General features: G+C 37.0%; 1 long non-coding RNA gene across 1 annotated transcript; it reads left to right on the forward strand.

The window, feature by feature from the left end:
* Positions 1 to 245: 245 nt before the first annotated feature.
* LOC107975337 (uncharacterized) lies at positions 246 to 1100 on the forward strand. The gene is made up of 2 exons (XR_001718781.1): positions 246 to 318; positions 744 to 1100. It is a non-coding gene; the product is annotated as an uncharacterized LOC107975337 (long non-coding RNA).
* The last annotated feature ends 15667 nt before the right edge of the window (positions 1101 to 16767 follow it).

A 16767-nucleotide genomic window follows, 5' to 3' on the forward strand; every position in this document is an offset into this window, starting at 1 on the left:
ATTTCATTATTAACATATTAAATGTTTAACCACATAAAAGTCCTTTTTATCCATATGCAGAGCTAACATTAAATACATTTCTATTCAGCAACATTAAAGAGAGAACACACAGAGAGAAAAGAAACCTTGTGAATAAGAGCAGGTTTTACACACACAAAAGAAGAAAGCAAGACCGTGACCAAAATCAGGCTGTTTATCTGATTAGTGACATAACAATGAAGATAATCAGTGATACTGAGTAGCATATCTGAGCCCTTCTAGAGTACTGCAGACCAGAACATCTGCATGGCAGAATCATCTCCCTGGACTATTTTAAAGGTAACTAAATATGGTTCATTGTCAGAGCTAAGGAGCTGAGCAACGACATGCCCGGTGGCTGCTTTAAGAGTACCTCTCTCATGGCTGAGGAGTGCCTTCTGCCGGAGCAATTCCCAGGCTATTGTGCCTCTCACATATGTATGGTGTTCTGAAATGGTTAAGGAAAATGAGAAGCGCTGTGAAAGTACATTTTTGGCTCAGCATAAACCATTCATTGATTTGTGGGCTGCAAGTCCTCCAGGGGGTGTTGGGAATCCATATGATAGCTAGATTTTTACATTTGGATCTCTTCTTTAGCTGATGGATGTGTAAAATTTCATGTTAGCCTGGCTACCCCCTATTGGCTACACATCTGAGGAGGTTCAAGAGTATGAGTTATTTCTTCCAAAGTCAATTGTAATTTACACTCACTAAATTGCCTCCAGATCCACCTTTTAAAGATAGAAGACTCAAAATTGCATTCATTTTGGCCCACACTGCCCATTTGTGTTGAAACCACAGCCCTACTTTGGAGAGCCGCCATCACTAATGGAAAGACATTTTGTGGCTGAAGATCTACATTTTCCACAGCAGAGCAGAATGCTGGCAAGTCAAATGGCCAATGTACAAGCAGTTTTCAGCTCAGCGAAAACTCTAACAGTGCGCAGGCAGGCTGGAGGGAGGTGAAGTGGAAGCATGGGGTAACCGTCCTTCAGTCCATCTAGTGCCAGAAAATCAAAAGCACCAGTTTCACACTATGAAAAATTTGCCGCTGGTCTGAAAATGGTCTTGAAATGAAGAAATATTTTGCTTCTTTCATTTTGCCCTTTCCCATGGTTTAGTGTATGCCTCTCTGTGCGAAGCACTCTTGAAATTTATTGCCCAGTTTAGTTCATCTTGCTGACTGACTTTTTAAAAATTAGCAATATTAATAGTTCTGTGTTTCTTTCCAAGCAGCACACCTTTCTTCCCTCAAAAACCCAAATTCCTAACGACCACTGTGAGGAACATTTATAATTCTCAATTCTTCTCACTAATTGCTTCATGCAGTTTTAGTGGAACCTTAAGTAGAAGTTTAGAGGGCTTGTTAGAAAGGACTGTTTGTTTCAAGACTGTTTCAAGACCAAAAAAAGAACTTATGAAAACAGACATGAATTAATAAGCTATCAGTCTAAAACAACCACATTAAACTCAGATGTAAGCCACAGCATGTACTTGAGGAGATTAATTCATTCCATGACATTGACCTCCAGGCTCACTTACCACTAAAATGTGATGAGTCTGTGAAAGGATTGTTTTTCAAAAGTTCAGATTTTGTCAATGGGTTTTTAAGTAGGCTCTCTCAATTTAAAACCAGCTCTTGCTGACTGAGCTCCAAATGCACATTTGGGACAACAAGCGGAGTAAATGAGGTAAACAATGAGCTTCATCAAACCAAACACCTGATGACTCACTCCACCAGCCTTCCTTTTCCTCTCCTGACAGAGCCTCTATTATGAGTTCTCTTTAACCCAATTAGGTGCCATCAATTTTCCACTCCGATCTCCCCATAACATCCTTCTCCTCCCCAGCCAATGTTAAAAATCGCAACTAAAATACTCCCTGTGTGTTCATCCATCAGAGCCCAGTATAAAAATTCATGTGGCCCATTTACAGCATCAACTGAGTACAGCTGTCTTTCAACTTAGCATACGCTTTCTAAATGTACTTGTAATGTTGCAATTTAGACAGTTCCGTTTCTGACTGATATCACTGGCAATGCAAGTTGATGCTCTGGATCTGTGAGACCTACTTCTTTGAGGGACCCAGGTTTAAATTTTTGGCAATGCTTCAAGGTGAAAACTTTTGTTCCTAATATGAAGGGGACAGGGTCTACCACTCACTTTTCTGACATTTGCTCCTGGGAGGTCCAATAGTCTTAAACAAAAAGAAGTAGAAACATCTGGAATCTCATGGTCAGCATGTTTGTTATGTTCAACAGCAGGGGAGCCTAGACTCCACATTCAACCCACTGCTAGGGAAGCAGCAGTCAATATGGGGTGGGGGAGGAGAGACATTCCATGTTATATCTAAAACATCGTATGAAGAAAATTATAGCCAAAGCCATCGTGTTAGTTCCATCAAATTCAGAAATCAAAACTCCATTTTCAGTTTGGAAATAGAATAAAAATTATTTTCTTCTAATATTTCACTGTTAAATTTAATTTTAATCGGTATGCAATGTCCCTAAGATATCATTCACTTAACATACCTATACCCAGGCACACATCCATCCTATGTCAAATGAGACCCCATTTTGAAGGGAAATCTAAAATACACTGCAAATATAATATTTTTTATTATTATTATCATTAAGAAAAATGATGGCATTACAAATTGAAATTTTAATTCTTATTCTTCACTAACTTATCACTGATCTTACCAGGACAAAATTATTATATAGGTATACTAAGCAGTCCATTGAAACAGCTAAAATGAATGGAAAAGCTATAGTGTAATCCATTGCTTTTCTTTTCTAAAATTATGAATTTTGGCATGTCCAAGTGGGTAAGCCAAAATGGGATAATTTTTTGAGAACGAAGTGGAATGAAATTCAGGAGCTTTTACTTTTCAGCCAAATGAGTTGGAAATTATCACACTACCCAAAGGTGTCTGTAGTCAATTAATTATTCAAAGTCTAACTCACTTGACATGCAAAGATGAAGTTTAAATTCTTCTGAATCTTAATAACAACACTACTTGTACCAAATGGATCCAGCCTGAAAGGAAGAGGAGAATGGCTACAGTGCAGAAGAATGTAAAGTATGAGATCTTGAAAAGCCAAGATAAACATGAAAATCGGTATAGTCATAGCAAACTGGAGAGAGTGCATTTAGGTTGGGAAAGGGCAATGTAAGAGGAAAGAAAAATAAAAATATTTTAAAAATTTTTTGTTCTGGTCTTGCTCCACCTGATATCAAAATATACTATAAACTTGCAGTAATTAGAATAGTGTAGTGCTGGTGCAAAAAAGACAAATATATCAATGGAGCAGTATGGAGAGTCCAGAAGAACATCCATGAATATTAAGTGAACTTATAAAGGTGGCATTTTAAAATGTAGGAATGAGTTTGATTTATGTAAATTATTTGAGGTAAAACTATGGTTATTTATTAAGAATAAATCGATTTAGATCCATACTTCAAAAGATACACAAAATAAATTCTAGTTAAATTGCCAAACAAAAATAAATCTAAGGATGTTCTAAAAGATAAAACATAGAAGTTTTCTATACTGTTTGGGGGTGAGAAAGATCCAAATCCTAGAAATCATAAGGAAAAAGATTGACAGATTTAATAATGTAAATATTTTAAGCTGCTGTATAGTGAAAGGTACTGTAAACAAGTGAAAAAGATAAATGACAGACTGAAAAATTTTATAATGCATTTAATCAGTAAAGGGATACTATCTCACCTGTAAAAACTCAAGGAAAAGAAAATAACCCATCAGAAAAAATGGGAACAACTTGATTAACAGTTTATAGAATAAATACCCATAACTACTAATTACACATAAAGTCACTTAATTTTACTACCAATCAGAGAATGCTGAGACCAAATCTATTTTCTTATAAAATTGGCAAAGAGCAAAACATTTAGTGCTTATGAGGGGATGGAGAAAGAGGCAAGGTCAGGCAATGTTTAAGTTTGTGGAAATGAGTGCAATCTTTTTGGAGGCATGTTGGCAGAGTATTTTAAAATCTTGAATGTACATGTCTTTGAAGAATTCTAATTTACCTATGGAAATACCCACAGGAATGGCCACATTCCTACATACAAGCTATTCGTTGTATCATTGTTTGTAAGAGAAAAATATTTGAAGTGGCATAAATGTCCATCGACAAACTATAGTAACCACAATAAATATATACATTTATTAAAAAGAAAAACCAATATACATACTTGGAAAGATGAACAAGCTACATTAAGTAGAATACATACATTTGCATAATCAGAGAAATATCAGGAAGAAGATATATCAAACTATTTCTATTGATTATCTCCAGGGATATGAGTGAGAGCAGCAGGCAGATGTTCTTTTGTTTTACACACTTCTGTTTTGTTTGATTTTGTTACTATTAGCATATGTTACTTTCATCATAAGAAAGACCAATCAAAGACTGGGTGTGGTGGCTCAGACCTTTAAACCCAGCAATTTGGGAGGCCTAGCCAGGAAGATCACTTGAAGGCCAGTTGTTGGAGACCAGTCTGGGCAACATAGCAAGACCCCCCCATCTCTATAAAAATAAAAATAAATTAACCAGGCACAGTTGCATGTGCCTGTAATCCTAGCTACTAGGGAAGCTGCGGTGGGATAATTGCTTAAGCCCAGGAGTTTGAGGTTACAGTGAGCTGTGACTGTACTACTACAGTCCAGCCTGGGCTCTTTCTGAGCAAGACCCTATCTCTCAGAAAAAAAAAAAAAGGAAAGAAAGAAAAAAAGAAAGAAAGAAATACTAACCAAAATTAAAAAAAAATTTTTTGATATTAGGCACTACTTTAGTCATATACAGACACATTCTCATAGAAATTCAATTAACAATTTTTACTGAAGGGCTTAGGTTGCATCAGAGAACAAAACGGACATAAATCTTTGCCTTCATGAATTTACATTCTAGTGCAAAAACAAGAAGAAAAAAATAAACATAAGAAAAGTGAATTATAAATATGCAAGAAAGTAATAAGTGCTATAAAAAAAAAATAGGATCCAGTGATTCATGTCTTCAATCCTAGCACTTTGGGAGGCCGAGTTGGGATACTTGTTTGTGGCCAGGAGTTCAATACTAGTCCAGATATAAAAAACGAGGCCTCGTCTCTACAAAAAATTAGCCAAGCAAGGTAGCCACAAGGTAGTACACTCCAGCCTGACAGGGTGACACTAGCTCTTGTAACCATGATTCACCACCAACATTAACCTTGTTCATTCCCACAAAAGTATGGTATTGAAAGGGTCCATGCAATTTTAAACTTTCTTTTCCTGCAAAAGAATTTCCTTATTTTGGGGGGGAAATTTTATGAGCATTTATCTCCACTTTTAATTGTCTCCTCTGAGAAGTCAAAGTATTGGAACTTGGGCTATTTGCAAGAAGGCTCTTAGCTATTTTACACTTGAACCACTGGAAAGATAAAGTCTGTCATCAGCCGCAGTATCTTCCCAGAACAGAGACATGAGGTTAGCACCCATGGGCCTACCAGTTACCCTGACATGCAAGCTTGTCTGACTTCCATATAATGAATTTGAAGTGAGCTTTTAAGGTGACTGCTGCACAGGGCCTAGGTCCTTTCTAGGTGAAAGTACCAAAGAGATGGAGACAGAGGCACTCACCCGTCCACAGTTACCAGATTGTGAATGTCAGTTCTTAAGCAAAAGGAAAGCGTCTGAAGACTCAGAGAAATTCATTCTGGTCAAATTTGTGGATTTTTTTTTCCACACATTTATTTTTAAAAATCATAATTCTGGGATTCTGAAGCCATCCTCACCATTTTTTAGGCTCTGGGGTGGAATGGGGGAGATGTATAAACACACGTATTTATTTGTCTGTCTTTAAAATTCAGTTTGTTTATTGTTATTTAAAAAACAAAACAGTAAACAGAAAACTGGGTGCTCATCCCAGCTCTTACCTCTAATTTCTGACATCTTAAGTAACTCTGAATCTCGGAATCTCAATTTCTCAGCAGTAATAACAAGTCAGTATCCTACCTACACTGAAATCTTGATGTACAAATAAATGAGAAATCCTGGAAAAGCTCTGCAAAAATACAATATGAATGTGTAGTATTCTAATAATTAAATCTTCACCATAACACTCCACAAATACTCCCCAGTTAAATGGGCTCTTGAGGACTTGCAGGGGCAGCCAGTAACCAATTCACCTTATTTTTCTAGTTTAAAAAATTTTAAATGTTATTTTCATTTAATTATTTCATTTTTTCTTTTAATTTGAATTAGTCATAAGATCTTAAACAAAAGCACAGTCATATACTGCATAATAACATTTTAGTCAACGATAGACCGTGTATACAGTAGTAGTCCCTTAAGATTACAATGGAACTTAAAAAAGGATGAGTTCATGTCCTTTGTAGGGAAATGGATGAAGCTGGAAACCATCATTCTGAGCACACTATCGCAAGGACAGAAAACCAAACACCGCATGTTCTCACTCATAGGTAGGAATTGAACAATGAGAACACCTGGACAGAGTGGGGAACATCACACACCAGGACCTGCCGTGGGGTAGGGGGAGGGGAGAGGGATAGCATTAGGAGAAATACCTAAAATAAATGACGAGTTAATGGGTGCAGCACACTAACATGGCACATGTATACATATATAACAAAGCTGCATGTTGTGCACATGTACCCTAGGACTTAAAGTATAATTTTAAAAAAAGATTATAATGGAGCCGAAAAATTCCTCTCTTAGTGACCTCATAGCCATTATAACACTGTAGCACACTTGTGAGTGTAACTCACTAGAGGATGCTGGTGTAAACAAATCTACTGCCCTGACAGTCATATAAAAGTCTAGCACATACAATTTTATGTAGTACATAATACTTGATCATAATAATAAACAACTATGTTACCAATTTATGTATTTACTATATTATACATTTGTCATTATTTTAAAGTGTACTCCTTCTACTTGGAAAAAAAAAAAGAATGAACTGTAAAACAGCCTCAGGCTGGTCCTTTAGGAGATATTCCAGAAGAAGGCTTCCTTATCATAGGAGATGACAGCTGTATGTGTGTTAGTTAACCCTGAAGACCTTCCAGTGGGACAAGATGTGGAGGTAGAAGACAGTGATATTAATGATCTTGACCCTGTGTAGGCCTAGGCTAATATGTGTGTTTTATTAAAAATAGAAAAAAGCTTATAAAATATAAAGCTTTTTATAGGATATAAAGAAAAAATATTTTTGTATGGCTGAAATGTGTTTGGGTTTTAAGCTAAGTATTATAGGAGTCAAAAAGTTAAAAAAATTTAAGACATTTGTAAAGAAAAATTGTTACAGTAAGCTCAGGTTAATTATTATTGAAGAAATAACATTTTAAATAAATTTAGTATAGCCTGATTGTACAGTGTTTATAAAGTCTACAGTAATGTAAAGTCCTATGCCTTCATGTTCACTCAGCACTCACTCACTCACTCACTCAGAGCAATTTCCAGTCCTGCAAGCTCCATTCATGGTAAGTGCCCTATACAGGTGTAACATTTTTTATATTACATTTTTATTTACATTTTGTATGTTTAGATACACAAATACTTACCATGGTGTTACAATTTTCTACAGTATTCTGTACAGTCACATGCTGTGCAGGTTTGTAGCCTAGGAGCAATAGTCTATAGGCTATAGCCTAAGCGTGTAGTACGCTATACCATCTAGGTTTGTGTAGGTACACTATAAGGTACACTATAAGGTTCGTATGGCAAAACACCTAAGGAGGCATTTCTCAAAACATACCCACATTGTTAAGCGATGCTTGACTGTACATTGTACACAATTGTGTAATCTAATTACCTGAAGATTTTAAAAATTAACTTAAGTGCATGCAACAGAACTTTGAAAAATATAACGAAATTAGAGTCACTTTCTATTTTAAATGAAAGATTTGATTCACATGGGGGTAATTTACTCATCTCAGTTTTCCCAGGACTTGCCTAGTTTTGAAGCTGAAGATCCTGCATTCCAGGAAGCCCATTAGCCCAGGAAAACCAGAATGGTTTATTAATACAGACATTATTAAAAAATTTCAAAGAGGCATATAACTGAGTTAATAGCATTTTGGAGAGAAATAATAGTAATTTTTCTCAAAAGTTTAGAAAGAATCCAGTTTATTGAAAAACTTCTATGAATGACACAGATAATAGAATGAAAACCATGTTCATTTCTTGGAATAATGCTTTGTGTCATAAGCAAGAACATTTTTGAAGACTGATAAGAACATGTCAAAAATTTACAGAAGCCAGGTTGAAGGGAGCTCACTGGCCAAATTTGGGACAATTTCAACACCACACATAATAATGATATTAATGGATTCTAACATATTTCACTTTTAAAAATCCATAGTTTATAGTGATAATAACAATAAAAATAAGGGAATGGGGAAGTATTTGAGAATAAGCAGAAGAATGCCAACTAGTAAATTAGAAGAAATGATTTTAAATCACCAATGTATAACTACCACTGGTTCAGGCAAAGATGGATGCTAAAACAATTGGGTGCAAATTTGCTGGGAAAGTCACACAAAAAAATCACCCCACATCTTACTGATTACAGAGGGAAAAGTACATTTACAATGTGGACAGACACACCTTAGCCAAGTGAAAATACTTAGCACCACTAGCGATGGCACAAACTGACATTTTATGCCTCCTAAGCACACATTATCTAGGTGAGGTCCTTGCCAAGATTGTTTAATTTGAATCTAATAATGAGGAAGTCGACAAATCTAGATTGTAAAAATTCTACTGGACAACTGGCATGAGCTTTTCAAAAATGTCAATGTCCTGAAAGACATTAAAAAAGAAAAGATGTGGTAGGTAGTCTCCAAGGATGGTTGCCAGTAACCCCTACCCTCTCCTCCCTATACATGCACTCTGTTCTTATCAAGAGATGAGTCTATGTCCCTCCTTGAACCTGCGCTGGCTTTCTGACCTGCTATGACCAATACAAGGCAATGGACCTTGTTTTCAGATAAGCCCTTAAGACAGTGGTCCCCAACCTTTTTGGCACAAGAGACCAGTTTCAAGGGAGACAATTTATCCACGGGGCTGGGGCATGGTTTCAGGATGAAACTGTTCCACCTCAGATCATCAGGCATTAGATTCTCATAAGGAGCGCAATGCCTAGATCCCTTGCATGCAGTTCACAATAGGGTTCATGCTCCTGTGAGAATCTAATGTCTCCAGCTGATCTGACAGGAGGTGGAGCTAAGGCGGTAATGCTTGCTCGCCTGCCGCTCACCCACTGCTGTGTAGCCTGGTTCCTAACAGGCTAAGGAGCGATACCAGTCCACAGCCAAGGGACTTGGCTGGAGAGTGCTTGAACTTTCCAGCTGCCAGCTGCATGTAGTTAAATGAGTGACCCCCGCTGATACTACCTCAAGAAGAACTACCCCTGTCAGCCCACAGAAATGTGAGAAATAAGTAAGTAAATAAATAAATAAATAGTTATAGCTTTAAGCTATCAAGTTTGGAGTTTATTTGTTACACATTAATAGCCAATGATGACAAAAACTGAACACAGCACATAGCTATAAAGAGCTTATTTGGGACAACTGGATACTTTTGAAAAGGACTTGTTATTAGATAATGTTGTTCTATCAATGTTAAATTACTTAGATGTAATAATGATATTGTGATTATGTAAGACAATATGCTTGTTCTTAGGACATGCATGCTAAGTACTTGGATACGCATGCATGCACACACACATATGCACACTTTATATATTGTATACAGACATGTGACAAAAACAACAATTAATCCTAATAAAGGGTTATACAGTATTCACTGTACTATTCTTTCAACTCTTCTGTAGGTTTGAAATTCTTCAAAATAAAACATTGGAGAGGGAAATAAATGATTTAGAGATTTAAGATACATTTTGTACTTTTAAATAGATGTTTTTATTTTAAAATTTAAATATGGTAACTTAATTATCTAAATGAATCTTGAAGACAGAATTTTAAATGACTCAGATATGCAACAATAATAGTTTGGAACAAATGGAGTACAGCTCAGCAGGATGCAGTCAAGACAGGGGGCAAGACTAGAGGTCAGGAGCACTGGGCTGTAAATTAGCTGTGGGACTTTGGGCAAGTTACTCCCCTTCTCTGGGTATCAGTTTTCTCATCTATGAAATAAAAGCTAATTGATATCTATGGCTCTTTTTAGCTTTATGGATCTCCAAATTGGCACAGTGTCATTATTTAAGCATACATCCCCAAAGGGGAAGAAAACTACAAAAGAATTCCCCAAAATCAAGAACAAGCTATTTAAGAATAAAGAAGAGATAACAATCTTAGAACACAATTTTCCTAAACATGGGCTTCCTTGGAAAAACAAAATACCAAACAGAGGCAATTGGTTGATACAACAATTTATGCTGATGGGAAATACCGCAATCAGCATGGCAATGCAGGGCATGACTCAGTGCAGGGGGGCTGAGAAACAGAATTAAACACACCCACAGAAACACCTCATTGAAATTCACCTCTCATATCCAGTACTAACTAGATTCTTATGAGTGAACTTTACCTAGAAGCTTACTGACAAAATGTTCATAAGTCAAAGTTTATTCAAAGGAATTCCATAACATTTTCCATAGTAAGCAAATAATGGCCCTAGATATATCATATACCTGCCTTATATCAGTGTAAGGTTTCATATGACAGCTTTACTTTAAAGGAAAATAAAGCATGAACTCTGGCATTTATAGGGTGCCAGATTTTATAGTAGCCACTCTCACGTGTTACTTTATTTAATCTTCACAACCTTGAGTGCTGGGTATTATTTACCTCATTTTTAATCATGAAGACACAGAAAATGAGGAAAGACTTGATAATCATCAAAACTAATTGTACCAGAGACTCTACATCCCTACTAAGGAAACATGGTAGAAAAAAAAAAAAAGCTTTAACTGTGAGCAAAGAGAGGTTTGTTATATTTTATATATAAAAGAATTTTCACGGGATCACTAGGTGCTGGAATGTGTTCCTACAGAGGTTGCAGGATTCCTCTCTGAGGTCCTTACCAGCATATTGTCAGGAATAGGAGAGGCACAGTAAAGGCAAGGGACAATATGGGAGGCAGTGGACAGGAGAGGAGGTTCACTGGAGTGAGTCAGGAGACCTGGATTCTCCTTGAGACTCTGTCACCTATTACCTGTGGGACCCAGAGAACGTCAGGTGACCTCACTGAACCTATTCTCATTCCTGAGGGGTGGAGTTAGGCCTTGTTCCCTTAAGCTCCCTTCCATTCTAAATGCTTTCAGTACCTCTTAGGATTGCCCCATATCTACCCATTTTTGAGCCATAGATAGTTTATTTTTTGCTTTCATAATTTTTAAGAATATGTAGGCTTTACAAGCACAAATAGGCAACATAAAATAAACATTAACAATTATTTTTTTAAAAAAATTAAAATTCTAATCCCAAGGAGAGGAGATAGGGTTGACACTGTCCAGCTGTCAGTAAGCCTATGAGTAAAAAAGAGTGGTTTTGGAAGAACCACACTAAATTATTAAAATCAAGTCTGAGCCCCCACTCAGACATCCATTCCACACATTTACCTCCTCATTTTCCAAAGACCATCCATTTCACGATGATAGTGAAGGGACAAGGGAAATATAATATCTTAAGGACAAAGAGAACTAAAGAGGAGACATCTGTATACATATTTGGGAGATGAAAGCAGAACAGAGGGGTTGCCAATGAGAAGTGAGCCAATTCACCTGGGAATCCCAGGAGGCTCAGGGACTGGAGGGGGATGAAGAGAAGTCAATTGAAAGCATGTGTATACACACAGCAGTTGGACCAGGTGCCTTCACATGCTCCACACAGCTTCAGCTATAGGGGGAAGGGGGCAGGGCAGTGGGGGGGCGGGGCTCAACTGAGAAAGAAATTGACACAGGATCCAAGAAATAGGGGCTGTGGCATAGAGTTCGTTGTAAGAATGTTCCAGTAAGAAAGCTATATAGCAGATTTCAGGGTAACCATGCAGATTACAGAAGGTAAAAGAAGGCCCACATGAAAGGTTTCCAGAAGAAAAGGGGGAAAATTTTATCTGATATATTTGAACAGTGTAGAAAAAAACAGTAATAGTCATATATCAGATATGAAAGCACATATAGAAAAAAATAAGGATGGAGAAAAAGGAAACTTTACAAGTAAAAATAAATGGAGGATACATAAATGTTCAGGGCAGCATTGTTCATAATTGTCAAAGTGTAAACAACCCAAATGTCCATCAGCTGATGAATGAAAATCTATGTATATCCATAAAATGGAATATTATTTTGCAATTAAAAGGAATGAAGTACTGATATATGGTACTTGGATGAACCTTGAAAACATTATACCAAGTGAAAGTAGCCAGACACAGAAAGCTACATATCATATGATTCCATTTTATATGAAATGTCCAGAATAGATAAATCTATAGGGATAAAATAGAAATTAGTGTATGCCTACAACCAGAATGGTTGGAAAAGGAGAGGGGATAGTGACTGTTAATGAGTTCTAGGTTTCTTTTCAGAGTGGTAAAAATGTTCAAAAATTAGTTTAGGGTGATGGTTGCAAAATGCTATAAATATACTAAAAAACATTAAATTATACACTTCAACCACAGGAATTTGGTGTTATATCTCAATAAACCCATTACAAACAGACTAATAAATAAATGAAGGGGGAAATGAGGTCAATTTTGACTTCAAGGAAAATAAAATGGTGTTCAAGGGAGTAAAAATAATTATGCCACATTATATTAATGGATTTGCATAGTTATCAAAATGTACATTATTGATTTAACAAAAAAATTAGATATACTAGGAGGATGGAAGGTTGAGATAGGAAAGTTAAGGCATAAAATAATTTCTCATCTTCCATAACAAGAAATTAATAATAGATTGTGTCTAAAATGGATGGATCAAGAAATACTAGACAATATTACAATTTCCCCTACATATCTGCAGATTCAACCAACTGCAGGTGGAAAATGTAGATAGGCCTACAATGGTTGTGTCTATACTGAACATATGTAGACTTTTTAAAATCATTATTCCCCATACAATGCATTATAACCATTATTTATATTGCATAAGATATTATCTGTAATCTAGAGGTGATTTAAAGTACTATATAAGGGGGGATGTACATAGGTTATATGCAAATGCTACACCATTTTATACAAGGGACTTGAGCATCCACAGATTTTTGTATCCATACTGAGTTTGGGCCATATCGAATTGAGGCCCTGAAACCAATTCCCCATGGATGCTGAGGCAGGATTTTACTTAGAAATTAGAGGTGATAATGCTGAAGAAGCTCCAAGAATAGCAAGTGGTCGCCTGTGAAAAGCAGGAATTAGGGGAGAGTGGGGTTGGGTAGAGGTTGTAACCGTTAGTGCAAGCTTTTAAGTGCTAGCTGACCTTTTAGCTATGTACATTTACTACTTTAATAAAAATAAAAATTAAATTTAAGAAAAGTTTGGGTTTTTTACTGCCAGCTCAGCCTTTAGAGAGTTACCTTATTTGAGCAAAACATCATTCCACATTGGTCTGGAACTCTAAGCTTGCAGGTATCACAATGCTGATTCCAAAACTCACTCATCTCAATTGGACAAATTCTGAAACAGGATTACTTGCTAAATCTGCCTTGAGTGGGGAATTGAAGAGGATATAATCTCTTTTGGGTTTTGAATAGAAATGTTACTATATACAGGGTATAAAATCTTACAGGTTCCCCCAGTAAAGAGATTAAATGGGAAGAAACCATTTCACCATTTCACCCTTTTCATCAGGCAGCCTCAGGATAATGCTGGTAGAGCATACTTGGTCCTGCTGTTTTTTAAAATGAAAAAGTTGAGGCCAAGGAGACCTGAATGGCTTACCAAAGGTGACAAAGTAAAGCAGAGGTGGAACTCAATTGAACAACTCTGAAGACTTAAAATACTGAGCCTGAACATAGGTATTCTCCCTTAGACCCTAGACTTGGGCACCATAAGATGTATACTACATACTACCAGGCTGGAAATTGGCTGATGCTAAGCATATTTCACTCACTGCCTGCATATCTTAAAATACGTAGTAAAATATTTCCTGGATCCTCTCTTTTAATACCTGAAGTAACATATCTATATAAAATTGAGCCCATCCTAAATCTTTTTGTGTCTTCTTCATAACTCCCCTTAATTATTTTCAACTAGCACCAACTTATGTAAAACCAGATTTGTGTAAATTAGACGTATGTGTGTTGAACTCAGAACCCCCTAAAAAGTTATTAATTAATCATTTTTAAGAAATGCTTCAGTTTGGAAAAACTTACATTAAATCAATTCCCTTGGTTCCAAGATCCTACCTAACATGTTACTATACCAATATTTCACAAAGAGTTGTACAAATGATTATTCATCATACTCTTATTATTGCAATATAAATTGTCATTGTCCACAGAATAATATTTATTCTGGGTTACCGATGAAATATACATAGATATTGATATGGATATATCAGCTACGTAGATATGAATATGGTTACAGGTATAGATAAAGCTACAGATATAGATATTACATCTCTCCCCATATGATCCCCATTTAATAGAAGAATCAAGACAGAAAGCGGTGATGGATGGGCACACATTGTCTCTAACTGAGGCACTTTTAATTAGTTTCCTCCGTCCTCGGCACACAGCTAAGATTTGCATGATTTTATTTAGGGTAGCCTTGAGAGTGATGCAGAAAAATGCTGTACAGACCAAGTGTTTTGAAATGTCCTTTATCAGCAACACATGTACATTTACACTCTTAACAGCAACAACTCAATTTTAGTTCATAACTTTGTGAGCATCTGCTGTGATAACTACCTTTTTTATGTTGACGGGTGGCTGATTAAGGAGGAGGAATGTATTTTTAAGTTTGCTATCATGAAAAAAATATATACCACCCTCTCCAATGGTTTGGCACCTCTTGATTCCTCGTGGTCCTTTTCCTTCTGAGCAGTTCAATTAGCTGGAAATCTCACTCTGATGGACTGAAGCAGCTTGAGTGAACGCCCGAGCGCTCAGCCAATTAGGCTCATTTGAAGTTGCAGAATTGCCTTCTTTGGTGTTAAAACCCCATGTCAAACACCGGGTCTAAGATCATTTGTGCTCCAAAATGAGATTGACAGAACAGCTGCAACAGGGGGCATGCCTGCTGGACGACTTAATTGTGGAGCCTGAAGGGCCATCATGAACCGGCGTGCGGAGACCGCCTCGCCACTGCTGCATTACAAATGCTCTTTATTAACAGCGATCTGTAATCAATGGGCTCAGGCTTTTTGCCAGAGCCCCCAAATCAGACAGGCGGGCCCCTGCGTCAGGGTGGGCGGAGCCACGGGGCCCAGCTATCGAGCTGGGAAGAGAAAGCTGTGTTGTCCCTGCCTGACTCTTGGGTGCGATGCTAAATCAGAAAGGGACCCTAGTAATCATTCCAGGGGCGCCCTCCTCTCACTACTGGTTGAATATTCATTAGCCCGGGTGAGCGCAGCTCACTGTACATACAATTACATCTTATTGATGTGAATGAAATAAATTGCTTTTGTTTCAACAAAGGCAAATGTTCTAAATCAGTTCAGCATTATATGTAAGAATAAATTTTGATCAGAAATGTAAAGGCTTAGAGATGTATCTCCATATGTTGATACATAACTAAAGACCCAAAAATCTGTGGGTGTTAATTTCAGAAATTAGGTTAATTTAGTTAGGTTAATTTAGTTAGGTTAATTTCAGAAATCTAAAATACATTTATTTGGAAACAATCTGTAAAATCCAATGCGAATTTCCTTTCCTTTAAAAGAAATCATTTCATGATATTCTTTCTGACAGTGTGTAATGGTAAAGCACTGAACTGGGAGTCAGAGACCTATAAACTAGACCAGGCTCCACTGCCAGCAAGCTGTGTAACCTTGGGTAAATCATTTAACCTCTCTGGCCTGCCTAGTCTTATCTTGTAATATGTGAGGGACAAACGAGTTGTAACAGTCCGTGGAGTTCATTTTCTATCCATCTTCTCTTAAATGTGTTTAGGGTTATTTCTTTCACTCCGTAGTGCAAGAAAGCCATTTATCCTACTATTAAGAGCAGAAGAAAGAAAGAGCACAGGTAGGGTGGCCAAGCCACCTTGGCTCAGCCCCCTTGCCCTATTCTCAAAGAAATATCATTTATAGATATTGTGTCAGCAAAGCCGTGTGTTAAGTGCTATGAAAGATAGGGCAGGACCAGAATCACCTAGGCCCTGCTTGCCAAGAGCTCAGTCTTCCACAGGGAAACAAACCAATAGATAAATAACTCACCAGTCCTTTTCCAGCATAGCTTTTCAGTTCACTAATGGGTCCAACAGCGTGTTATCCAGTAGCAATGCAAATGCACTGCACACGACATAGCTGCCAGGAGCCCCATACACACAGACCACCAGGTAAATGGAAAACCTCTGGAGTTGTACAGCATGACAGCCCTGATCCTATTAGAGCAAATCAAAGAGCATCACACTGCACTAAGTTCTAAAAAAGAAAACATAAGCTTCCTGCTCTATGATTGTAATACTCTAGGAATAAGCTCGCAGAAAGTATATAAATAAAAATGAAAAATGCATTATGTAAATAAAATATAAACTATACAAGAAATAACTGAAGACAACAATGAAGAAATTCACAAGCAATGTGCAATTATT

Source organism: Pan troglodytes, chromosome 5 (genome assembly GCF_028858775.2).
Source record: "Pan troglodytes isolate AG18354 chromosome 5, NHGRI_mPanTro3-v2.0_pri, whole genome shotgun sequence".
In the NCBI taxonomy this organism is placed as follows: domain Eukaryota; kingdom Metazoa; phylum Chordata; class Mammalia; order Primates; family Hominidae; genus Pan; species Pan troglodytes.